The sequence below is a fragment of the Ovis canadensis genome, chromosome 1 (assembly GCF_042477335.2).
Source record: "Ovis canadensis isolate MfBH-ARS-UI-01 breed Bighorn chromosome 1, ARS-UI_OviCan_v2, whole genome shotgun sequence".
In the NCBI taxonomy this organism is placed as follows: domain Eukaryota; kingdom Metazoa; phylum Chordata; class Mammalia; order Artiodactyla; family Bovidae; genus Ovis; species Ovis canadensis.
In genome coordinates this window covers 181820406-181847445 of record NC_091245.1, presented here as the reverse complement: position 1 = coordinate 181847445, position 27040 = coordinate 181820406, and the positions used below count along the sequence as shown (strand labels likewise).

Here is a 27040-nt window from a genome sequence, read left to right as displayed (position 1 = left end):
TCTGTCTGGTTTTGGTATTTTGGTAATACTAATCTCATAAAATGAGTTGGGAAGTGATCCTTCTTATTTTCTGGAAGGAATGATATTATTTCTTACATAAATGGTTGATAGAATTCACCACTGACACAGTCTACATTGAGTTTTCTTTTTATGGAAGGTTCTTAATGACAAATTCAATTTCTTTAATAGGTATAGAGCTATTCCAGCTATATGTTTCTTCTTGTGTGAGGTTTGGTAGTCTGTGTTTTTCAAGAAATTGGTCTATTTTATCTAAATTATTGCATTATGGGCATAGAGTTGTTCACAGTATTTCTTTATTATCCTTTTAATAGTCAGGGAATCAGCAGTGATGAACCCTCTCCACTGCTGATATTAGTAATACATGTCACCTACCATTTCTCTTGGTTAACCAGATTCTCAGCATATCAATTTTATCAATTTTTTCAGAGAACCAGCTTTGGCTTCATTGATTTTCTCTACTTTTTCCTCTGTTTTCGATTTCCTTAATTTATGCTCTAGTCTTTATCATTTCTTTCCCTTTGGTAGCTTTAGGTTTAATTTCCTCTTCTTTTATAGATTTATTAGGTATAACCTTAGTTATTGATTCTACTTTCTTTTCATTTTTTAAAATGTTCATTTAACACTGTACATTTCTTCTATATAGTTACTTTAGATCAACTTCACAAATTGTTATTTTCACTTAGTTCAACTGTATTTCACACTGTTAAACTATTATGATTCTTAACAACTCTTTATACCCCAAAATACTGTGATACTACTTTCTTCTGGATCTTCACACATTATTTGATCTTTCCTTCTAAATTTGAGTTTTACTGGATTTTCTTCCACCGATGCCATGATTCTTTTGTTAGTGTTACCTTAACTCAATGTTATCCGTGGTTGAGCTCATCTATTCTGCTGATTTGAAGTGACACTGATAATTCATTTACTCACTCATTTCTCTATCCATCAACCATCCATTCAATCACTGAGTACCCATTATTATACGTCAAATACTGACCTTTGTACTAGAGTTACAATAGCAAATAATATAGATAAAAGTGAAAGCGTAATCACAGTCATGTCCAACTCTTTGTGACCCCATGGGCTGTAGCTCACCAGGCTCCTCTATCCATAGAATTCTCCAGGGAGGAATACTGGAGTGGGTTGCTGGGCCCTCCTCCAGGGAATCTTCCCGACCCAGGGATTTAACCTCTTATGTCTCCTGCATTAGCAGGTGGGTTCTTTACCACTTGTGCCACCTGGGAAGCCCAATAATATAAATAGTTCAGTTCAGTTGCTCAGTTGTATCCGACTCTTTGTGATTCCCATGGACTGCAGCACACCAGGCTTCCCTGTCCATCACCAACTCCTGGAGCTTGCTCAAACTCATGTCCATCGAGTCAGTGATGCCATCCAACCATCTCATCCTCTGTTGTCCCCTTCCCCTCCTGCCTTGATCTTTCCCAGCATCAGGGTCATTTCCAATGAGTCAGTTCTTCCCATCAGGTGGCCAAAGTATTGGAGTTTCAGCTTCAGCATCAGTTCTTCCAATAAATATTCAGGACTGATTTCCTTTAGGATTGACTGGTTTGATCTCCTTGCAGTCCAAGGGACTCTGAGGATTGTGAAGGACAATACAAGAGTACATACTAGAGGTATCTATCCAGAGGTGATAGTTACAATAATAACACTGGTCACCAACCACAGTGCTGGATCAGGACCTTTCTCTATCAGATATAAAACCTTTCATTGCTGGATTATGGAAAGGCCCTGGGAATCCTACAAGAGAAGCCGGGAGAGCTAAGGTATGAGGAGTCACTTGGTGGGGGCTCAGTATTTCCACATTTTAACTACTACTACTACTGTAACTCTGGTAAGCAGTAGATGAATATAAGAGCTATACCAGCCCAGTCAAACTTATAGTAAAGGCATGCCTAAATGAGAAATATAAACAAAATATATATGCAAATAGACATAATACATTTATATATATTTTAAAATATATAAAAAATAGACAACCAGGTATAGAAGAGGGAAAACAATTCTAGGTAAAATGAAGTAAAAAAGCCCCAGAACAAAAGGAAATGACATACATAAAGAAAACTGACTTCAAAAACGACTAGAGATTGAAGGGAACTTGATAAAGACAGATGAGAGGATAATTAACATATACAAAAGGCCACTTAGAAAGGCAGTCAACTTTATTCTAAGGTCACTGGAATACCATTCATAAAGGGTTTTAAACTGATCAGATGTGCATCTTAGAAAAACCACTATACCTATAGCCCTGAATAGAATGAAGGCCTGTAAGACTAGGAGAGAGATCAGTTAGGATACTGTGGTGCACACTAAATCTTTATTTCCAGATAATATTTCTGTAGCTTGCTAAAACTGTTCATATAACCTGAATCATAGTGATTTGTTTATATATGATGTTTTTCCACTGGACTCCAAGTTCTTCAGAAACATCATGGTCTCTGGCACAGACTAAGTACTAAGAAATATTAACTGAACTAACCTATAAGAGTATGAAACTGTGGATTTGAAATGTCAGTGAGTCGTTTTTTAAAATTAAGGGTTAAAGGTTCTCTGTTTCAGAAAACAGTGATCCAATATGTGGTTAAATCTAAGAAGTTAAAGTCATTTGTACAGAATGATCCCAATTATATATTTTAATTTGTATCAGTTCAGTTCAGTTCAGTCTCTCAGTCATGTCTGACTCTTTGTGACCCCATGAACTGCAGCACACCAGGCCTCCATGTCCATCACCAACTCCCGAAGCTTGTTCAAACTCATGTCCGTAGAATTGGTGATGCCACCCAACTGTCTCATCCTCTCGTCCTTCTCCTCCTGCCTTTAATCTTTCCCAGCATCAGGGTCTTTTCCAAGGAGTCAGTTCTTCATATCAGGTGGCCAAAGTATTGGAGTTTCAGCTTCAGCGTCAGTCCTTGCAATAAATTTTCAGGACTGATTTCCTTTAGGATGGACCCATCTAGAGGGATGGTCCTTTGGATGGGTCTCTGGTTAATTTGTATAGGTATGTAATTTTGGTTAATATTTTGTCTGTATTTTTCAGTATATATATGTGCTTTTTAAAAAATTTACAATTTTTGTATTTTTCCTCACTGCTATAATAAACCTGTTCATTGTATAAAACTTGGAATATACAGACATTTACAAAGTAGAAATCTAAAACCACCTATAATTGTACTCTCCAGATACAGTGTCAATGACACCCATATCTATACAACTTTATTTTATCATCTGATGACAGATGATAAGAGGCTGTTTATCTTGAAAAACAGTTTCTGCTGAGCATAAAGGCTTAAATATTCTATTAATATTATCACTCATCAACTCTATTTTGATGAGGTAGTAAAAGAGTTTTCGTATCTTCTTGACTTCGTTTATTTTTTACCTGCTATCAGCTTCTCTGTATCAGGCAGATGTGAGAACTGTCTTTTACTCTTCATTCCTGTCTTTATAGGTGGAACTTGAAATCTGCAACAATAAAAAATTATTTTTGTGTTTAATTATAATCATCACTAAATGAGCTGAATTGTAGTATCTTAGAAAATAAAATTTAAATGGACTTTAAAATCATACCCTTTTTGTGCAATATGCTGTATGTCTTTATATCAAAAACCACATAAAATCAACATTTCAAAAAAACACCAGAAGGAAGCCAAGGATGCTTCCAGGATGATGGAGTGAGAACTTTGGCAACTATTCTGCAAAATCAAACATATAGCTGGGGGGGGGGGGGGAACTGTCAAAAACAATCATCTCAATTGACTGGAAATTGACCATAGGCATACAATAAAATAAGAAGTATTTCATCAGGAAAATTACTGAATCTGGGTATGCACATCAGAAGTCTGTGGCATTCTTTCCTGGGCCTGCTCCCATTACTCATTCTTCCCCACAAGTTAGGTCAGTGTAGCAGTTCTGCAAAGGTGGAACAGGCCATGAAAACTAGCAGTGAGGCTGACAAAGCAGGGCTGAGTTGATTCAGAGTGGAGAACAGAAAACCTATCCCAGGAAGCAATGGCACTCCACTCCAGTACTCTTGCCCGAAAAATCCCATGGACGGAGGAGCCCGGTGGGCTGCAGTCCACAGGGTTGCGAAGAGTCGGACACGACTGAGTGACTTCACTTTCACTTTTCACTTTCATGCATTGAAGGAAATGACAACCCATTCCAGTATTCTCGCCTGGAGGATCCCAGGGACGGGGGAGCCTGGTGGTCGCACAGAGTCAGACACGACTGAAGCGACTTAGCAGCAGCAGCATCCCAGGAGTGAAGGGAAAATTTCTGAAGCTATCCAAGCAAGTGTGAGGTTGAAATCTCTATTAGTACAAGAACAAGCAGACTGTCAGATTAGTAGGGGACTTAACAGAGAGATTGTAGAGGAGAGGCAGCCATAGATGAACTTAGTACACTCTTCATGTAATCCTAGATAAACAAGGGCTACAAGCATGTACAAGAGAGCTTGGAGAAATCCCAAACTATCCACACACTCCTGGTATCAGGGAAATTCACATGGAGGAAGTCTTGTTCAGGCTTCAGAAGCAGGATAGCAGGCCCCTGACTTTGCTTCTAACCTGCCTGGACACGGACCAAATTCTGTGCTTGCCTAAAAGAACAGAGAGTCAGGCAGCACTTTAGATAAGAAAGGGAGTGGGTCTTGGAACTCTTGAGTACCTGGAGGTCTGACCAACTGCAGCGAGGTCTGATGAAATCCTATGACTCACAATATAAAACAAACAGCATTGTAACAATGTTAGAGTAAAACCAGAGGTGAATTTTTGCATGCAAACGGATGATATCAGTCTGCAATCTGGGATTATAACTGGGAGCCCCAGAAACTGCAATTTGAGGTCTGATCCACAGAGTGGATGCACTGCCCAGGACCTTTTCACGACTGGGACTCCAAATAGCTGTTAAATGGGACTTCTTAGGGCTGTTTTTGAGTCTACATGTTGGTCAGGCTTCCCTGAAGAATCCACCTGCAGTGCAGGAGATCTGGGTTTGATTCCTGGTTTGGGAAGATCCCCTGGAGAAGGGCATGGCTACTCACTCCAGTATTCTTACTTGGAAAGCGCCGGGGACAGAGGAGCCAGGCAGGCTCAGTCCATAGGGTCGCAAAGAGTCAGACACGACTAGGCACACACACGTGCACACGGGCTGGCCCACTTTGGTGATGTATGTGCTGTAGTTCTCACTATTGTTTCTATTTCTCTTTTCTTTTAATGACTGTATATTGAAATTAAGCCAACTAATCCTCAATATTGAAATTGTTTATTGTGTGTAACAAGTGACTTTTGTTAACAAGTCCTCCAAACCTGAAACAAAAGTAATACTTTCAGCAAGACACCTGGATGGAAATACAAGAAGTCTCAAGGGAACATAAAAACAGGGACAAATTTAAAACTGACCTGAATTTTGAATGCACTACCCAATCTATACACAGATCTGTCAGCGGAAGCGGAAAGCCTTAGTGGCTTTCTGTATTTAAGCACAATTTCTGACTAATTGTTGGCTGACACAAGGGGTGACACAGGAAACTAGCCTTAAAAACAAACAGCAACAATGATAATAAATGGAGCAAAGATCATTGTTTCCACACACTATAGAACAAACATATTTCACAGATTTACTCTAGGCAACTTCTAAACAAAAATCAGGAATTTAGGGATAGGAAGGATGCCATCAGAATCCACAGCTGCTACAATATGTTATCTAAGTTTCCAATTTTCAAAAAAAAATATGAAACATAAAAAGAAACAGGAAAATGTGACTCATAATAAGAAGAGAAAAAGCAAGCAATAGAGTCTTTCATGATTCCAAGATACTAGATTTAGCAAAAATATCAAAGCAGTTATTTAAAATATCTTCAATGAACTAATGAGAACAATGCTCAAAGAATTAAAGAAAAGTATGACAACAGTGACTCATATCAACAAGTAGAGAATCTCAACAGAGAATCTTAATGAATAACTTTTTTTAATTAAAAAAAAAGGACCTGACATTTTGAAGTTGAAAACTATAATCACCAAAATAAAAAATTCACTAGAGGGGTACAAAAGAAGATTCAAAATGGCAGAGAAAGAATCAGTGAACTAAAGACAGATGAATAAAATTTATCCAATTTGAAGAACAGAAACAAAAAAGTTTGAAGAAAATAAACAAGAGACTCAGAGACCAGTGTGGCAGCATTAAGTGCATCAAAATACATGTAATGAGAGTATCAGAAGGAAAAGGGAGGCAGAAAAATATGTAAGTACTGGTCAAATTTTTCAAAATTTGAGGACAATGTACAAATCAAAGAAGAGTAATGAATCGCAAATAAGATACAGACAAGAGATTCAGACTTAGACACATTAAAGTGAAATTGATATACATATAGAACAAATATATGTACCATACATATAAAACACATATGAGACATACATATATATAAAAGCAGGGGAGAGATAATGGAGCTAGGATGGAACAAAGGTTCACTATTTTAGCAGAATTAAGTTAGTAATCTGGAGTATACAGTGAGAGGTTATGATGTACAGTGTAATCCCTCATGCAATCCTTTAAAAACACTCAACTACATTTTTTAAATCAAGAGGAACTGAAGTGGTAGCCTAAAAAGTATTTATTTGACACATAAAGGGGGAGCAGAGGAACAAAAATATATATGAGATGCAGAGAAAACAACAAAATGGCTATTTATAAATCCAAGTGATCTCCAATTAATTTGTAAATTTTCAGTTAACATATAAATATATATTATAAACACAATAAATATAAATAAGTTAAACACAGAGACTGTCAAACTGGATAAAAATAGACCCAACTATACTCTGTCCACAAGAGACACACAACCTAGATACAAAAACACAAAGAGGCTGAAAGTAAAAGAATGGACATATACACCATGCAAACAGTGATCACAAGAAAACTGGAGTTCCTATACCACTATCAGCTGAAATAGACTTTAAGGCGAGAAATATTACTAGAGATTAAGATATGTTCGTAATGATAAAAGAGTCAATACATGAGGAAGAGGAACTAAAGAGCCTCCTGATGAGGGTAAAAGAGGACAGTGAAAAAGCTAGCTTAAAACTTTCAAAAATCTAAGATCATGACATCAGGTCCCATCGCTTCATGGCAAATGGGAAAAAGTGGAAGCAATAACAGATTTTATTTTCTTGGGCTCCAAAATCATTGCAGACAGTGATTCAGCCATGAAATTAAAAGATGCTTGCTCCTTGGAAGGAAAGCTCTGAAAAACCCAGACAGCATATTAAAAAACAGAGACATCACTTTACTGACAAAAGTCCATATGGTCAAAGCTATGGTTTTTCCAATAGTCACGTATGGATGTGAGAGCTGACCATAAAGAAGAGTGAGTGCTGAAGAATTGATGCTTTTGAACTGTGGTACTGGAGAGTTCCTTGGACTGCAAGGAGATCAAACCAGTCAATTTTAAAGAAAATCAACCCTGAATTTCATTGGAAGGACTGATGCTGAGGCTGAAACTCCAACACTTTGACCACCTGATACGAAGAGCTGACTCAATGAAAAAGGCCCTGATGCTGGGAAAGACTGAAGGCCAAAGGAGAAGGGGATGGCAGATGATGACATGGTTAGACATTAATAGCATCACCGATTCAATGGTCATGAATTTGAGCAAACTCCAGGAAATAACGGAGCATAGAGGAGCCTGGCGTGCTGCAGTCCATAGGGTTGCAAACAGTTAGACACGACTTAGCAATTGAACAAAACATACTGATGCCAATTATACCAAAGGAAAAAAAGTTCACACACATACAAGGGAAAAAAATGAAGGAAATATCTCAAAATAGTTTTCTCTGGTTGGTAAGAAAATAAGGAATTTCACTTTTCTTCTTTGTATAATTTTCTATTTCCAAATTTTTTAAAATTCCTAAAATTTACAAAAATTGAAATTACATAAAAAATTAAATTTCAAGTTTAAGTTGACATACAGAGTGAAATAAGTTAGAAAGAGAAAGACTAATATTGTATAATACCACTTATATGTAGAATCTAGAAAAATGGTACAGATGAACTTATTTGTAAAGCAGAGATAGAGTCACAGATGTAGAAAACAATCTTATAGTTACCAAGGGGGTAAGAGGGTGAAATAAACAGGCAGGTTGGGATTGACAAATCAACATCACTATGTACAAAATAAATAACTAATAAGAACATACTGTATAACCCAAGGAACTCTACTCAGTGCTCTGTGGTGACCTAAATGGGAAGGAAATCTAAAAAAGAGACAATATATGTATATGTATAACTGATTTTCTTTGCTATACAGCAGAAACAAATACAACATTGTAAAGCAACTATACTGCAATAAAAATTGTTAAAAAATTTAATAAGATAAATTGCATAATTTGAAAAATATTATAATTTATTCAAAATTATTTCATTTTATTTTACACTGAAGGCAATGTTCATATTCTAGGAAGAAAACATTTAGTCTTTATCCATTTTAAAAAAATCTTGAGATATAATTGACATCTAACTGTCTGAATTTATCCAGTTTTATTTATTCATATACTTGAATGAATTTAAGGTATACAATGTGTTAATTAATACACTTAATTACTGCAATATGATTACCACTGTAGCACTAGCTAACACCTCCATCACTTCCCATAATTATCATTTCTTTTTGTGGTGAGAACATTTAACATCTAGTTTCTTAGCAACTTTTAAGTATATAATATAGTATTATTAACCGTATAATTATAATCAGAATGCTAAGTATCTGTGCTTAAAGGTCCCAGTTTCCTCTTTCTCTAACATTATTTTCAAAAAAATAACAATCCTCTCACTCTAAGTAATTCAAATAGTTTTGGTGCATATTTCTACATGCAAACAGTAAAATTCAATAAACTAGCATTTTGCAGTCCAAAAGTCTTAATGGCTTGCACCTAGCTAATTAAAAATGATCTGGCTGCAGAGTCTCAGTGATTAGTATCTGTGGCTCACACCACAATCTCAGAAGCAGATTTTTAAGGCAATTTTGGCAACAGATTGGAATAAGATAAAGTGAAAAAATAAAGAGTAAATTAACTTGGTACATTAGTCATAAAAGACTAGATTGTACTGTATCAATAAGCAAACCTCAAAGTCTCAGTGCTTATAAGAACAAGGGTTTATGTCTTGTTTAAAAATAAATGAACAATGTGGGTTGGCAAAAGCCTTAGCTCCACACTGTCCTAACGTAGGGACATATGCTAATAAGGGCTCCACCATCCTAGGACAGGAAGATGGCAAATAGTGTACCAACTCTAAGGGCTCCCCTCTAGAAACGACACACATCATTTTGTTCACATTTCACTTTATTAGAACATAAACCAAGATAGAATATATGTTCAGCCATCTCTCAACAAATTAAGAGAAGTAAAATTATATAGACTGTGTTTCACCACAGTGAAATCAACCTACAGATCAATAACAGGAAGAGAGCACAAAAATCTCCAAACATTTGGATACTAAAAAAATACATATCTAAATAATCAATGGATAAAAGAGAAAGCCTCAAGGGATACAAAAAAGTATACTGAACTGAATGAAAATGAAAATACAATATATCAACATCTGTGGGTCACAATGAAAGCTAAGAAATTTATAGCACTAAATGCACACATTAGGAAAGAGGAAAAGTAATAATCTCATTGTCCAACTCAAAAACTTGGAAGAGGAAGGGCAAAATAAACCCAACATGAACAAAAAAGTATATATATAATAAGGATTACATATAGAACAGAAATCGATGAAACAGAAAGACAAAAACAATTAGAGTATCAATGAAAAAAGAGATGATTATTTTTAAATTATCAGTGAAACTAGAAAACCTCTAAAAAAACTGACAAAGGAAAAAAAAAAAAGCCTGGCGCAAGGGGCTACTGTCATTCCTCTCAAATCCTGCTGCTGGGGAATTCTCTGGCAGTTCAGTGGTTAAAATTTCGAGCTTTCATTGCCAAGGTTGTGGGTTCAATCCCTGGTCCAGGAACTAAGATCCCACAAGCCGCACAACCGAGGAGGCTGTCTTATATAATTCACCCCAAAACACTTAAAATAGTAACATCAAAGATCACTGATCACAGATCACCATAACAAATATAATATTGAAAAAGTTCCAAACTGTGACACAGAAACACAAAGTGAGCAAATGTTGTTGGAAAAATGATACTGATAGTCTTGCTCAACATAGGGTTCGTATACAAAACTTCAATTTGTAAAAAATGTAGTATCTGTGAGATGCAAACAAGTAAAATGCAATAAAACAAGGTATGGCTATATTCTAAAATTCAGATTCACACAGAAGAGCCCTTTTCATGATAAAAACCCTCAGCGAGGAGGCAAGAATGCCGAGAAACTGTATCTCTCACACTTTGCTAGTGGCAATGTACAATGGTATAGCACTCTAGAAAAGCTTGGCAGTTCTGTACAACTAAACATGCAACTATCAGATGACCCAGCAATTGCACTCCTGGGCATACATCCCAGAGGAAAACTTCTGTTCACACAAACACCTGTACATCAATGTTTACAGCAGCTGTATTTATCATAAACAAAAACTGGAAACAGCCCAGGTGTTCTTCAATGGATAAATTCATCCATACCATGGAATGTTACTTAGCATTACAAAGGAATGAACTACTGGTACAGAAAACAAAATGAATGGATCTCCAGGGAAATATGATGAGTGAAAACAGCCAACGTAGAGTGTTACATAACTGTACTATCCCCTTTATATAATATTCTTGAAATGACACAATTACAGAAATAGAAAACAGATTAGCAGTTGCCAAGGGTTAAGTAGGGGCAAGGGGAAGAAAGAAAATGGTTGTATCTATAAAAGGGTTGTAACCTATAAAAAAAAGATGTTTGTAGTGATAGAAATGCTCTATAACTTGACCTTATCACTATCAATATGCAAGCTATGACACTGTACTACAGTTTTGCAGGATGTTACCATTAGGGAAAACTTTTTAAAGCATACAGAGTCTCTCATTATTTCTTAGAACCATGTGAATCTAAAATTATCTTGGGACTTTTCTGGTGGTCCAATGGCTAAGACTTGACCTTCCAGTGCAGAGGGTGTGGGTTCAAGCTCTTCATTCAGGGAATGAAGGTCCCTGAAGTGCAGCCAAAAAAAATTTTTTTTAAGGAAAAATAGTATTTGTCTCAAACTACAAGTGGAAAAAAAAAAGAGGAAAAAAAGGAAAAGTTAGTAGGGATAGAATGAAGGTGTTAATTCTACATAAGAGGGGGAAATGTTTTTTAAAGTACTTATAATGCTGGTTCAGATGTCAATGGGCTTCCCTGGTGGCTCAGACAGCAAAGAATCTGCCTGCAATGCAGAAGACCTGGGTTCAATCCCGGGGTCGGGAAGAACCCCTGGAGAAGGGAATGGCTATCCACTCCAGCAATCTTGCCTGGAGAATGCCAGGGACAGAGGAGTCTGGTGGGCTACAGCCCTTAGAGTTGCAAAGAGCTGGACATGACTGAGTGACTGACACTTTCACACACTTTTTTCCAGATGTCAATACTCCATACCCTTATTTTTACTATTGTTAGGCCATTTTACTACTTTACTACTTATTACTAAGTAACATCTTGAGCAGAGAAATAATGTAATGAAAATAATGTAATGACTGAGAAAAGTATGACTTCGGTCATAGAAGCTCAATCTGGTAGTTTGAGATGAAGTTTCTGAAGGACTAACATGCTGTTTATTGAATCTCTCTCTGCTCACTCATAAAGTATTAAGTCCAACTCCCAAAACTTTATGAAAGATGAACTACAGTAAGTCCCAATTTCTCACACCAACCCAAGCCCAAGTTTAGACAGATAAGCTTCCTTGTCTTCAACCTGCCCTTCCACAGAGGGTAAAACTCTTCAAGAGACATGGCTTTATAAAGAGTTCTCAGTTCTAATTTCTGCAAATTCAAGGCACCATCCGCTATCCCAGTGCGGCCATTAAACCTTTGGCTACTGAGACTAACGAACTCCTCAGGGCTGCCTCGGCATACTTCATGTGCTCACCAATCTGGTAATCAGTTCCCTCTTCTCCTTTAGCCCTTAGGTATTTCCCTTGCTACCTGTAAGCCCAGAAAAGCATTTGATTACAAATATGTTTGTAACACTTCATCCAGAATTTCTAGGTACTTTGTAGCAAAAGAGCTTTTAAGTTAGATAGTCCTCTCTCCATACTGTCAAAAATGTTAATTAAGTCTAAAAGTGTTCAGAGACATAGATATTTCAAACAATATCTTCAATTAAAATTTTTAATTTCCTAAAATATGTTTTAATGCAACAGAAATTGGAAAATGAGTTTAATCTTTTCATCAATTTCCAAAGCGAAAATCCAAAATATCATTTTTAGCTTGAAAAAAAGTCAAGATATGTTGTAAAGGACAACGCATTATAGGAAGCCTCTTCTCCAAAGTTGCCAGAGTATGTTATAAACATACTAATTAATCCTCTTGGGCATTTCAAAACAATTTTTACAGTGAAACATTAATTAATCACCATGATGTACCTATAGACCAGGACTGTGGCAAGTTTCATCCCCCACAAGTGGAAAAGTTCACCTGTGAATAACAATACTATGATCACACCGTAAGTCAAGGACAAAGCACACAAGAAAGACTTCTGATTTCCTGTACAATCAGAAAAACTAGACCATGACCTAGAAGAAAATGAAATCCAAATATGTTTACTAAAACATAGGAGAAGGCAATGGCAACCCACTCCAGTACTCTTGCCTGGAAAATCCCATGGGTGGAGGAACCTGGTAGGCTGCAGTCCATGGGGTTGCGAAGAGCTGGACACAACTGAGCGACTTCACTTTCACTTTTCACTTTCATGCATTGGAGAAGGAAATGGCAACCCACTAGGAAATGTTCTTGCCTGGAGAATCCCAGGGATGGGGGAGCCTGGTGGGCTGCCGTCTATGGGGTCATACAGGGTCGGACACGACTGAGGAGACTTAGCAGAGCAGCAGCAGCAGGCATACTATTTATTTGTACATGGGCTTCCCTGGAGCTCAGTGGTAAAGAATCCGCCTGTGATGCAGGAGACACAGAGACACAGGTTTCATCCCTGGGTCGGAAAGAGCCCCTGGAAGAGGGCATGGCAACCCACTCTAGTATTCTTGCCTAGAGAATCCCACAGACAGAGGGGCCTGGCAGGCTATAGTCAGTGGGACCTCGAAGTGTCGGACAAAACTGAAGCAGCTTAGCATGCATGCATATACAAGTGACAAATATTTTTAAATGCAAACTTAATAGCAATGAGATACCAAGGTACAAAAGACTGCTTAATATTATAGTAAGTACTTAACCCAAAGCATTAATACTTGTATTAAAAAAAATCCAGTAAAGGATGTCATCTTATAAACCTACATAACAGAAAATCTCTTTTCCTACTCCCAATAGCTGCGAGCTCTGCATCACTAAGAGGTTTTACTAAATAAATGCTTCTGCTGCAGAGCTCTGTATACTTTTCCTCTGGGACCTAATCCATGGGGAATACATCATTACTTTAGTCAGGAAAGAAAATAAGGGTTTTGATTTGGGGGTTTTTTCCTTCGGCTATATTTCTAAGAATTTTTTTTTAATAATTTTTTTTATTTCTTATTTTTGGCTATGCTGGGTCTTCACTTCTTTGTGGGCTTTTCTCTAGCCATGGAGAGTGAGGGCCACTCTCTAGTTGCAGCGTGCAGGTCTCTCGCTTTGGCGGCTTCTCTTCTTGCAGAGCACGGGTTCTGGGGCACGTGGGCTCAGTAATTGTGGCTCTCAGGCTCTAGAGCGCAGGCTCAGCTGATGTGGCCCACGGGCACAGCTGTTGCTCCATGGCATGTGAGACCTTCCCGACCAGGGATCGAAACCATGTCTGCTGCACTGGCAGGTATATTCTTTACCACTGAGCCACCAGAGAAGCCCTTTGCTATGTACTTTTCCTAACTGTTAAAGGGCAAAGCACAAATATTTACTTGCTATTAACTTCATTTTAAATTTAATTTCATTTCACATAATTTTTACTGTTATATTAGGATTTAAAAATTAATGATAAAACTCATCCCCCACATACTAGGATTAAATACTTTCATTTTAAAATTAAAAAAATTAAACCAACAAGATTCCTTATGTTTGTAAGATAGAAATCAAAAATCGGTAGCTGGTGATTTCAGTATCTATTGCCGTGGTGATTCAATTTAAAGTCCTACTATCAGAAAGATACTTATTAGCCAGATTGTTAAGTAGCATAAGGACAGATAAATAGGGCCTGCAAGAAATCAACCTGGGGGTGGGGAAGGGGAGACAATAAACTTTGGTTCACTTTCGCGTAACCTCTTGTTTTCACAATTTTTTTTCTTTTGGTGTGGGGAAGCATCAAAACAATTTTCCAATATGACAAAGAGTATGTCTCCTTATCTAGAACTCTTCAGTCTTTTTACCACTGGGACAATGTTAAGGGAAGGTGTTCCCCATGTAACATACTTTCTTTCAGGACTGTAAATTATGAGCGCTTGCTAGCCATAACCCTCTTCCGTGATTCAAGACATAGTTGCAATGCTATGGCCTAATGTCTAATTTTACAAGTGAAGCACCTGAGGCCAAACAGGTTAAGCAACATAGTCAAGAGCACTACACAGTGAGATCACCAGGGGCAGAGCACACACTCTATCCTGGGTGTTTTCTTCCTGATCTCCAATCTGTTCAATTGTATCATGTTACTCTCTAAATTCACTTCAGTTGGCACACCATGTTTCCACTGCAGGGGGCACAGGTTTGATCCCTGGTTGGGAAACTAAGAAAACCACATGCCATAGCTTGCCCCAAACCACGCCCCCCCCCCAGTTTTTTTTCAATAAGGCAAAATTAAACATAAATTCAGTACAGTTAGATCAACACAGAATACACGAGGTATTCCACATGAGCGAATGTTTCAGATTCCTGGGGCTTAACTCTCTACATATCAAAACTTTACAGAGTGAACAGTCTTCTTTGCTAGAAACTTTCCCAAAGTGAAAAGGCCCAAATCTAGATTCTAGGCCTAAATCTAGATGTTCTGGCGAAAGAGCTTTGTGCTCGCGCTCAGTCACTTCAGGCATTCCGACTCTTTGCAACCCCATGGACTGTAGCCTGCCAGGTTCCTCTGTCCACGGGATTCTCCAGGCAAGGATTCTGGAGTGGGTTCCATTCCCTTCTCCAGGGGATCTTCCTGAGCCAGGGGTTGAAACTGTGTCTCATGCGTCTCTTGTATTGCAGGCAGATTCTTTACAACTGAGCCACTTGAGGAAGCTCAGACACTCTTCTAATTCTTTGCTAACTACCAGGTCATGTGCCTCATGAATATTTTCCTGTTACGCTGTTGGTCTTCCTTGTGTTAATTCTGGATCCCTCAGTGAATCTCGCCATCTTACTGCACTCATTCTGATAGGGACAGAGTAAAGGGACAAAGTAGGTGATTAAAACATTAATCCCACTAGGGGATTGTAAGTAGGAAAAATACGGGAGATCCTTCAAGTTAATGACTACTCAGGAAAGCAGGTCTGCTTAGCCACAAAGCCAAGCAGGCTTGTTTGGCAACAAGACAATGCAATGGGAGCATGCGCCAAGCCCCAAACAATAAAACAATGATGGCGCGAGACCCACATCCTGCTCAGTGAGCTCAGTAAGTCAAGACGTGCTCTCTGCGCACATATTAATAGCAAACAATAATTTGTTGACCTAGCTTTACCATGTAGGGACCAAAAAACTCCCCTGCCCAACCTGGAGGAGGAACTGATGATGGAAGCATGACGTCCATTCAAGAATGACAAAGAAGGTCTTTCCGCCCTCCCCACTTTTCCTCTGATTATAAAACTGTAGCCCAGTAAGTCCTCGAGGTGGCACCCTCAAGGTGGCACCCTCTCGCCCGCCTGCCTTTAAGCTTCACAAGTGTTCCTAGTCTAATAAATCACTTCTTATCTGACACTTTGCCTCTCACTGAATTCTTTTTGCACTGAGATATAAAGGACTGGAGCTCTTTAGAATCCCCACCCCCACCCCACCCAAAGCACCACCCAGTGGTTTCACATTTCAATTCAACCCCTACTTTATTGTCAGGAGAACACGAAAATGGCAACATGAAGTGAGCGGTAGAAGCATATGGATTTAAAATGGCAGAGGGGGGAAAAAATGTATTATTTATTTTCCAGATCTCTTAACCTTCATTTTTAACAGCTACAGTGCTATATTAGAGTCAGTGATCTGCACAGACCTTTGGTTGTCACATTGAGAGGTTCAGGTTCCTAAACTCCTTGAGCAGCTCCTGTCATCTCTTGCTACTGCGCATATGTCACCACCAAATAATTCAGGTCTCAAATTATCTATTCAACTACCCAATGGGAATCTTCTTATGTAGGCTTATTTAAAAAATCAATAATAAAGAAATCCCATATGAAGGCTTAGGGACTCTCCTCTTACAAGATGAATCAGTGTGAACTCTCATTTAGCTATTCAGGTTCTTATTTGCTTCTAAGTTGTTGACATCCGGTTTCTGGATAGGTGACCTTTGGAAAAGTCACTAAAACTCCTGAGATGTCATTTGTTGTTTAGTCACTAAGTTGTGTCTGACTCTTTGTGACCACAGACTGTAGCACACTAGGCTCCTCCGTCCTCTACTATCTCTTGGAGCTTCTTCAAATTCACGTCCATTGAGTCAGTAATGCTATCTAGCCATCTCATCCTCTGCCATCCCCTTCTCCTTTTGTCTTCAGTCTTTCCCAGGATCAGGGTCTTTTCCAATGAGTCGGCTCTTTATATCAGGTGGCCAAAGTACTGGAGCTTCAGCTTCAGTATCAGTCCTTTCAATGAATATTCAGGGTTCATTTCCTTTAGAATTGACTGGTTTGATCTCTGTGCTGTCCAGGGGACTCTCAATAGTCTTCTCCAGAACCACAGTTCAAAAGCATCACTACTTTGGCGCCCTCTTTTGGTCCACCCTCACATCCATACGCGACTGGAAAAACCTTAATTTTGACTATATGGATCTTCATCAGCAAAGTGATGTCTCTGCTTTTTAATACACTAAGTCTGTCATAGTTAGAAAGTTCAGTTTTAAGCCAGCTTTTCCACTCTACTCTTTCACCTTCATCAACAGGCTCTTTAGTTTCTCTTACCTCTCTTGGCATTAGAGTTGTATCATCTGAGGTTGTTGATGTAACTCCCATCAATCTTGATTCCAGCTTGTGATTCCTCCAGCCTGGCATTTCATATGATGTACTCGGCATAGAAGTTAAATAAGCAAAGTGACAATATACAGCCTTATCTTACTCCTTTCGCAATTTTGAACCAGTCCACTGTTTCATGTCCAGTTCTAACTGTTGCTTCTTGACCTGCATACAGGTTTCTCAGGAGACAGGTAAAGCGATCAAAGTTTCCACAGTTTATTGTGACGCACACAGTCAAAGGCTTTAGCATTGTCAATGAAGCAGAAGTAGATATTTTTCTGGAATTCCCTTGCTTTGTCTATGATCCAGTGAATGTTGGCAATTTGATCTCTGGTTCCTCTGCCTCTTTGAAACCCAGCTTGTACATCTGGAATTTCTCAGTAGACATTACCACTGAAGCCTAGCTTGAAGGATTTTATGTATAACCTTGCTAACATGTGAACTGAGTACAACTGTATGGTAGTTTAAACATTCTTTGGCATTGCTCTTCTTTGGGACTGGAATCAAAACTGATCTTTTCCAGTTCTGTGGCCACTGCTGAGCTTTCCAAATCTGCAGATATACTGAGTGCAACACTTTAACAGCATCCTCTTTTAGGATTTTAAATAGCTCAGCTGGAATTCTGTTTGCTTCTCAAGTTATGATGGTTCTGGTTTCCGGAAAAGTGACCTTTGGAAAGGTCAGTAAAATTTCTGAGATGTTATATTTGTCTCTAAATCTATTTCATGTGAATTCATATAAAAATTCCTCCAAGTGTTCACAATCATCATAGAGTCTTAAACTGGGCCAAAGTGGACATTCAGCACTAAACCAGTGCTTCTAAAACTTGAATGTACACACAAATCACCTGGAAATCCTGTGAAAATGACGATTCTGTTCCAGTAAGTGCAGGGTTGGGCCCATGACTCTGCATTTCTAATCAAGTGTTGCCAAGTCTGCTGGGTCCATATACTAACGAGTAGTAAAGCTTAGAACAAAGCTCTATTTTTCTCTTTCATTCTATTTCTAAATCCTCTCATTCATTTGCTTTTTTCTTTTCTTGTTTTACCCTTTTTGATGCTTTAAGTCTGTCATGGTAACTATTTAGCCCTTGGAGTTACAAAGGCTTTCCAAACAATAACGTAAGCTATAAAACACAATGCAGAAAGGCAAAAATACTACAACAGTCAAACTTTCTCAAAATGTGATCAAAACAATGTAATCAATATAGAGGACATTTTTTTTTGAGGATGTGCACTTATTTATATATTTCTTAGCAACCAAATATTTTCCTTAGGGATATGGTTCAAAAAATCTTAATTTTTCCAATAGGAAGGAAGAATGTGTTATTAACGTTAAGATTCTACAGAATTCAATACATGAGCTGCTAATTATGAACAGAATGATGGTGCTTAAACTGATCCTTATACCTAAATTAATGTCTTTTTTAGTCTACTCTAAAATTATGAGAAATTCTGCTCCCAAGTATGCCTGATCAAGAGATGAGCTTTCTAATGAACTACGACTGGAACTATATATGCCTTAGAATCTTATATAAATTTCACATACAGTGGCATTACACCAGATTGTATCAAGTGGCTCATAACTGTTATAGGATTTAGCATGAGTCCTTTAAAATAATAACCGCAAGCATTCACATGGTAACAGAAATGTTGTTCTTACAAAAGACTGTGCTCCTAATCAAGAAGCAGGAATCTCATTTTACAGTAGGGAAACCTGAAGCATATCCAGGATATGCAACCAGGTGAGCACAGTGCAAACACAATATGAAACTTCTGGTTTTAAAACCTATCTTAAAATCATTATACACTACAGGCCAAACATTGTTAAACTTCCTTTTAGGTTCAGGAACCAATTCTTTCAATCAAATTTATGTAAAATAGCTGGCTTCTCAGTAACACTGAGAACTATAGTTTCTGTGTAATATTAGTCTCTTGCCAATATAAAGAGCACCAATGTAAGTGGAATCCATTTCTGTGGTGTGGATTTCTCCCAGGGAAACTGAAGCAGGCAGTTCCAACTCCATCAAACCAGACAACAGTGCCTTCTAGTGGCCAAAGCAGAGTATAACCTGAAATGTCTTTGGGGCTCTAGATTAAAACTTAAATATCTAAAGTGTAGAAGCTAATAAGAAAATATTACAAATACTATACGAATTGCTACAGACAAAGAAATCTTGCATTTAAGGTTAAAATGAAGATATAAGAAAGAAAATAAATTACCCAAAAGCTCCAGTCACCATTCCAGTTATACATATCTGGCCTCTGTTTTTTAGCTGACACTATATCCCTCTCATCCACAACTGGAGTAGGATTTTCCTCTAATTCTTCCTTAACTCAGTGGCAAAGATTGAATTCCTTTCGTTTATTACCTGGAAACAAGTATCAAACAATTTAAATTACATACTGAGAAATGTTCATTTTAAAAACAAAACAATAAATGCTCAAAATACACAAATTATTGTGAAAAGGATAATAAAACAGTAATTAATATGTTTTTGCTTCTGCAGTTCATATATTCATACACATATCATATATTTTCCAACTGCTACTACTTATTAGGTAACTTAGTTTGTACTGGAGATTCAAAAATGAGTAAAACACTCAGCCTCCAGAAGTTCAGTCAGCTACAGTAACAATTAGACAGTAAAAATAATAATAATAATAATAAATACAATGTAATGAGAATAACCATTGGTTCAACCTCTTTGGAGAATAATTTGTAATGCAATTGGGTTTAAAATGGGTATAGATGTACTACAATTCAGCAATTTAATGTGCACATGAGGTCAACAATGTTTCTAATACAAAGAAAGTGGAAACAACCTTACTGTCCATTGGTAAGGAAACTGGTAAATTAACTCTGATTTATACAAACAATGAATGAAATAAATGAATCTCGTATCTCAACCAGGCACTAGCCTCAACGTATAGAGAGCTTATGAGCACACGCTAGTCATGTCCTACTCTTTTGCAACCCCATGGACTGTAGACCGCCAGGCTCCTCTGTCCATGGCATTTTCCAGGCAAGTATACTGGAGAAGATTGCCATTTCCAACTCCAGGGTATCTTCCCAACCCAGGGATTGAACCGGTGTCTCCTGCATCTCCTGCATCGGCAGGTAGATTCTTGACCACCACCAGCACCATCTCAGTGCTTAGGGAAAAGATTATATCCAGTGGAAGATAAGGGCCCATGAGGTGGTCACTCATGAAAGCAGTCACTATGGAGCTAAAAAAAAAGAGAGAAAGGGGAGGTGAAGTGGCATCTGTTATAAGAGCACAAAGCTCACTAGGTCTCTTAAATATGACTGCCACTACTGCAGCCACCACCTATGCCTCTTTGAACAAAAATGCTGATCCTCAGGGTTACAGGGAAAAGCATCCACAGAACCCACATAGCACAGCAAAGAGTAATTCAAACTCAACTTACATGGGTGGGAGGGAGGCAGAAGAGAGAAGGGATACATGTATACATATAGCTGATTCACGCTGTTGTACAGCAAAAACTAGCAAAATTAATACAACATTGTAAAGCAATTATACTCCTATTTAAAAAGAAAAAAACTGAGCTCTGACTTAAAAAATAAAAAACTTAAGCTTGAGTTTCCTAAGTTCTACGAAGTAAACACTGCCATGGGTGAAGCCCCAAACCCTGGTGATACTGATTTGAGGTTCTCTGGAGGAAGAAATTTATAAATATAGAGAGGACCCCCCCTCTACCCAAAGTACATTCACTAACCACCAAAAAAAGAGAGAGAAAGAGAGAAACACAGCTGTATACAGGAAGAAGAAACAGGTAAACAAAATAAGAAACAGAAGTCCACGATTTGACTCAGTTGGAAATCTAAAACATACTAAAATAATTTATACAATAAAATTCTACAGCATAGAGTTTTTAAATACATACAACTATTTTTTATTGAAACATAGTTAATCTGAATTACTGTGTCAGTTTCAGGCATAAGGCAAAATGATTCAGTTATATATCTATATTCTTTTTCAGATTCCTTTCCATTATTGGCTATTATAAAATATTGAATAAAGTTCTCTGTGCTATACTGTAGATCATTTTTGTTTATCAATTTTATATATAGCAGCATGCGTATGTTAATCCCAACCTTCTAATTTATCTCTTCCTACCTCCCCACCCCGCTCTCCCCTTTGGTAACCATAAGATTGTTTTCTATTTCTGTGAGTCTATTTCTGTGTTGTAAATAAGTTCTTTTTTTTTTTTTCTTTCAGATTCTACATATAAGTGACATTGTATGATTTTTGTCTTTTTCTGGCTGATTTCATTTAATATAATGATCTTTAGGTACATCCATGTTGCTGCAAATGGCATTACTTCATTCTTTTCCATGTCTGAGTAGTACACTGTTTACATGTACCACCTCTTCCTTATCCATTTATCTGGACATTTAGGATGTTTCTGTGTCTTGGCTATTGTAAATAGTGCTGCTATGAACACTGGGGTGCATGTATCTTTTCGAATTAGTTTGCTCCAGATATATGCCCATCAGTGGGATTTACAGCATAGGTTTTGAATGAACTTCAGTTCAGTTCAGTTCAGTTGCTCAGTCGTGTCCGACTCTTTGCAACCCCATGAATCGCAGCACACCAGGCCTCCCTGTCCATCACCAACTCCCGGAGTTCACTCAGACTCACGTCCATCGAGTCAGTGATGCCATCCAGCCATCTCATCCTCTGTCGTCCCCTTCTCCTCCTGCCCCCAATCCCTCCCAGCATCAGTCTTTTCCAATGAGTCAACTCTTCGCATGAGGTGGCCAAAGTACTGAAGTTTCAGCTTTGGCATCATTCCTTCCAAAGAAATCCCAGGGCTGATCTCCTTCAGAATGGACTGGTTGGATCTCCTTGCAGTCCAAGGGACTCTCAAGAGTCTTCTCCAACACCACAGTTCAAAAGCATCAATTCTTCGGCGCTCAGCTTTCTTCACAGTCCAACTCTCACATCCATACATGACCACAGGAAAAACCATAGCCTTGACTAGACAGACCTTAGTCAGCAAAGTAATGTCTCTGCTTTTGAATATGCTATCTAGGTTGGTCATAACTTTTCTTCCAAGGAGTAAGCGTCTTTTAATTTCATGGCTGCAGTCACCATCTGCAGTGATTTTGGAGCCCCAAAAAATAAAGTCTGACACTGTTTCCCCATCTATTTCCCATGAAGTGATGGGACCGGAGGCCGTGATCTTCGTTTTCTGAATGCTGAGCTTTAAGTCAACTTTTTCACTCTCCACTTTCACTTTCATCAAGAGGCTTTTTAGTTCCTCTTCACTTTCTGCCACTGCTAAAATGCACCAACTGGCAAATCTTCATGCCTTTGGTCAATACTGGGCTCAAACTACAGTTATTCCTGAAGATTTAAAGAACTAAATCTAAACAAGCTACTCTCTATAATCTTAGGGAAATACTCAGCATAAAATGGGCAACAAATATGTATGTCTCACCTTAACTACTAGAACTACCTTGCCTAAATTCTCCCTGATCACAGAACACATTGTCCTAAAATATATCATGCAGTGGCAAAGGATGCTCTGATCCAATGAGTCATAAATCTGAATCAAGTCTTTGGAGCTTGCAAAATGGCTTTTATAAAGGTGAGACCCTCCGGACTACCCTCAACTCTAGTTAGAACAGTTAACATAGCTCAATGTAAAATAAAACAAGGCCTTCAAAGATTGAGATTTATTATATAAGACCCAATTAGTGAAAGAAAAATTATTCTTATTGTTTCTCTACTTAGCAGCCCAGTGTGGCCTGGTAAAGATGGAATGAAGAATAGTGCCTCACAGTTGATGAGTGTATCTCTGATGCTATGGTCCTACCCATGAAGGTCCCTCTATCCAATACTATTAAAATTACTGACACCATCCAATCAGAAACTGATAAATATTCTGATGCTGTAAGCTTGATAAGCATGTTCTGTTCAATGACCTTTTGGTCGCAGTTTGCCTTCACCTCCAGGGGGCACGATATACCTTTACCTGGCTACACACAGGGTATCTCAAAAGCCTTGCCACTCCATACAGCCTTTACAGGTAACCGTATCCAAGTCTCTCCCAGAGCACAGGATTGATGTTACCTTCTCCTCTAAGGTCATTCTTTTGACACACTCCTTCAGGACATACAAATACTCATGAAAAGAAGATGGGTCATTGCTCCACACATAGTATAAGGCCTGCTACTTTGGTTAAATTCTTGAAAACTATTTGGTGAACCAAGGGCTACTCCATCCCTGATAATGTCAGGAAACAACATTAAAGCAAGTCCAACAGGGAACTGTATTCAATATCCTGTGATAAATCATAATGGAAAAAGAGCATTAAAAAATGTGTAACTGAATCACTTTGCTGTACAGCAGAAGCTAACACAACACTGTAAATCAAGTATACTTGAATAAAATAAGTTAAATTTAAAAAAAATACAAATCCAACATCGTTCAGGTCCTTTTGGATTCGGGAGGTGATGTATTAGTTGTTCACAAATTCTACTTAAACCTGTTTATGCTGTTATTTGCAGGTCAGTCCACCCTGAACAGGGCTCTCTCCCAAAAAGGATTCTGAGAGTTGTCAAAACTATAATATAACAGACACTCCCAGTAGTGCTACTTTCTCCCCCAAACACACACACAAGCACATACACAGACACACAAAGAATCCTTCACTGCAGATCCTTTAGCAGCCTCTCTTCATGATTCCCGGAGTCTCTGAACCACTCATAATGCCTCTAAGTTGTCCACAGGTTTCTAAAGCAACAAATTATCTCCTTACTCCTACACAATATGTCAATTGAACAGCAACGACTGACAGCACACTGGACCCCCCTAGAAGCAGAGGCTCTTAAGCTCTGAGCCTACCCTCCACACCCAGCTGCCCATCCTGGCAGCAGGACCTTGCGAGCCCAGCACAGCCACCAAGGTCTCCTTGTTGCAGGACAGAATCAAATCTGGGCCTTCCAACATATCCCACCTATGGGCAGGCATGGCCTCCCCTGTTCTCACTCCTTTGTCATTAGTCATGGGACAAGAAGACGTCACCCCTCTCTCACACCCTTTGAATACCTGCAGACCAATTTGGATTCAACTGAGTGAAAAGCAGTAGGCGCTCGACACTTTAAACTCCTATTATTAGTCTGATGGACAAACCCGTTGTTTGGTGGACAGCATCAATACCCCTCCACATGCTGGAGCTCACAGGAGACCACTGCACTGAACTGCCCACAGTTATCTTAACCCTGAATGCTCTGGCCAACACCTGGCTTTATCTCCACATTTTTACAGACTCTGGGGCCATGCCTAACAGTGGCACCATTTGGAATAAAGAACTCTGGAACTCTCTTGTTTTCAGTACTCAAAATATAAACCAAGGTCACAAGTGTCAATACATATACTAAAGCCACAATAAAAGGCCTCACCAGAACACTCTTTATCCCCATCAAGAGTTCCAGACATTCCTAACAGTGGCCAAAGTACTCATTTTATTCCTCAAAATACACATGATTGGACTCCTGAACAAGGTATTCAATGGCACTTTTATTTTCCTTACTGACTTCAGTCTCTAGGCCTCATACAAGAGCCAGGATGGCTTACTTAAGTTCAAAACTCAACTAAGTGAAAAATGGTACATTTCAGTCATCAGTCAGACATCAAGTGTAAATTATAATGAGTCTCATCCAATTTTTTCATATTTGCCTGAAGACAGTTTTAAACCTCACCCCTCCTTCTTCCTCCCTGTCTCTCAAACGGGCAAGTTGGTTAAAAAAAAAGTCTGGGTGCCCTTTCATTTGGTGTGGATGCCAGAGTCAAACAAAGCAACAATCTGTGCACAGGCAGGAACCCTTGACCCCACCCCCTAACTGCCGCAAAAGCCCAGAGCCAGCCTCATTCCCCTGTCCTTCCAAGTCACTTTGGATCTGCTTAAGAAGACTGTCCTGTTCTTCCCTCTTTGCTATGTACTGTACTTCACTAAGTAATAAGCCTTTATATATAAGTAATAAACCTCTTCATGGGGTGTGTGTGTGTGTGTGTGTGTGTGTGTGTGTGTTCATCAGTTTCCATCTCCAAATCAAATGTTCAGTAGGAGTCCATTCTGGCTTTACTGGCCACAAGAGAATCTTCTCTCTCTAAGGAATCAGCTGCAAGGTCATTGGCAGTCAGTTAACCTAAGCTTCCCTGGTGGTTCGGATGGTAAAGAAACTGCCTGCAATGCAAGAGACCCCGGTTTGATCCCTGGGTCGGGAGGATCCCCTGGAGTAAGACACGGCAATCCACTCCAGTATTCTTGCCTGTGAAATCCCATGGACAGAGGAGCCTGGCCGGCTACAGTCCATGGGATCGCAAAGTTATTCGCTCACGACTGAACGACTAACACTTTCACTTTCACCCAACTTCTCTAAATCTGCTTCCTCCATTCTACAGTCGGGGCAACAACTCTCTGTAGTCTAGAGAATAAGCTCATTGAGAACAGGGATCATGTCTGTGTTGCTCACCATTTATGCCAAACACGCAGTGCCTGGAACATAGTTTAATGAATGACTGCTTGGGCTCATGAATATCTTACCTGGTCCATTTCACCGTAAGGTTCTGAGAATCAGTTGAAATACCAAGTCCACTCATTTGTTCATCCAACAATTATTTGAATGCCTCTACCGTTTTGTAAACTGTAAAATGCTCTCGATTAAAAGGTATTATTGCCCTAACTACGATTCTCCTAAAGTAAAATACATACATACACACAACCAGCGTAAAAGCGGAGGACAGTGTTCAGAAATGCAAGTACTCCTGCAACAAAAGTGGGCTTTCACCCTTAAATTCGGCAAGTCCTTCAGTTAATCAGATAAGGCAGTAAACAAATAACCAAGGCAGTTGAAACCGAAAACGTGGTTCACACCACACAGTGATTTAAACTATCTAGAGTTCTGAGCCCTTTAATCAAGAGCTGAGAGTTAAGGGAACGGCGTGAGGCTGGATCAACCTGATACCGGATCAGAATCACGACAGGGGGGCCTGAGGTTTGGACTAGGACATTTCAGGACCCAATGCCACACTCCACGCCCCCGAGAAGCCAGTCTTCCCCCCAGAAAAGCAGACCTCCCCCATTGCCCAGAGGGCAAGGCTCCGGGAAGCACAGGAAACCGTTTCCTCGGTGACAACTTTGCAAATTACTCCAATGAGCAACAAGAAAAAGAAAGGGAAAAAGAGGAAATGATGTTCACAATCTGAGAGGGTTCTAACAACCTTCGCAAAGAGAACTGCCGGGTAAAGCCCTCGCTTGGGAACTCTTCCCTGAACAGCGCCGCTTACCTGGCAGAGAGTCAGGGCGCCTTCCATCGTGGATCCCTCCGCCGCCGAGTACCGCGCACGCGCGCCCCGCCGCGAGGACGAGGCGGCCAGGCGCGCGCCCCAAGCCCTCTCCCGGCGCGCGCTCTGGGATCCCGGCCCCGGGAGTCCCGTATGCCAGCTCTCCAAGGGGCACATTGGGTCTCCTCGGCGCGTCTGGCGCCCTCTGGAGGCCGCTCAGGACTCCCAGCCTCCACCCCAACCCCGTCCCTCAGGATGTACTGTTGTTGGGCTGCAGGCTGAGTCAAAGTTTGGGTGTCTTGAGCGTGACGGTGGCGTAAACTCTGCCAAGCGTGGCTGAGAAACACCATAGCTGTGGTTTCTCTTCCACAAAAATACTCAAGAGGACTTCAAAGTGTGTTGACAGGTGCCCAGTAGGGACGCGTCAGAGACATTTGGAAGAAGATTCTAGTTGG

At 39.3% G+C, this 27040-nt stretch overlaps 1 pseudogene; it reads right to left on the bottom strand.

Annotated features, from left to right (window-relative positions):
- LOC138420778 (protein Aster-C-like) overlaps nt 1-26691 on the bottom strand; it is a 40539-nt pseudogene extending 13848 nt beyond the window's left edge.
- Nucleotides 26692-27040: the final 349 nt, after the last annotated feature.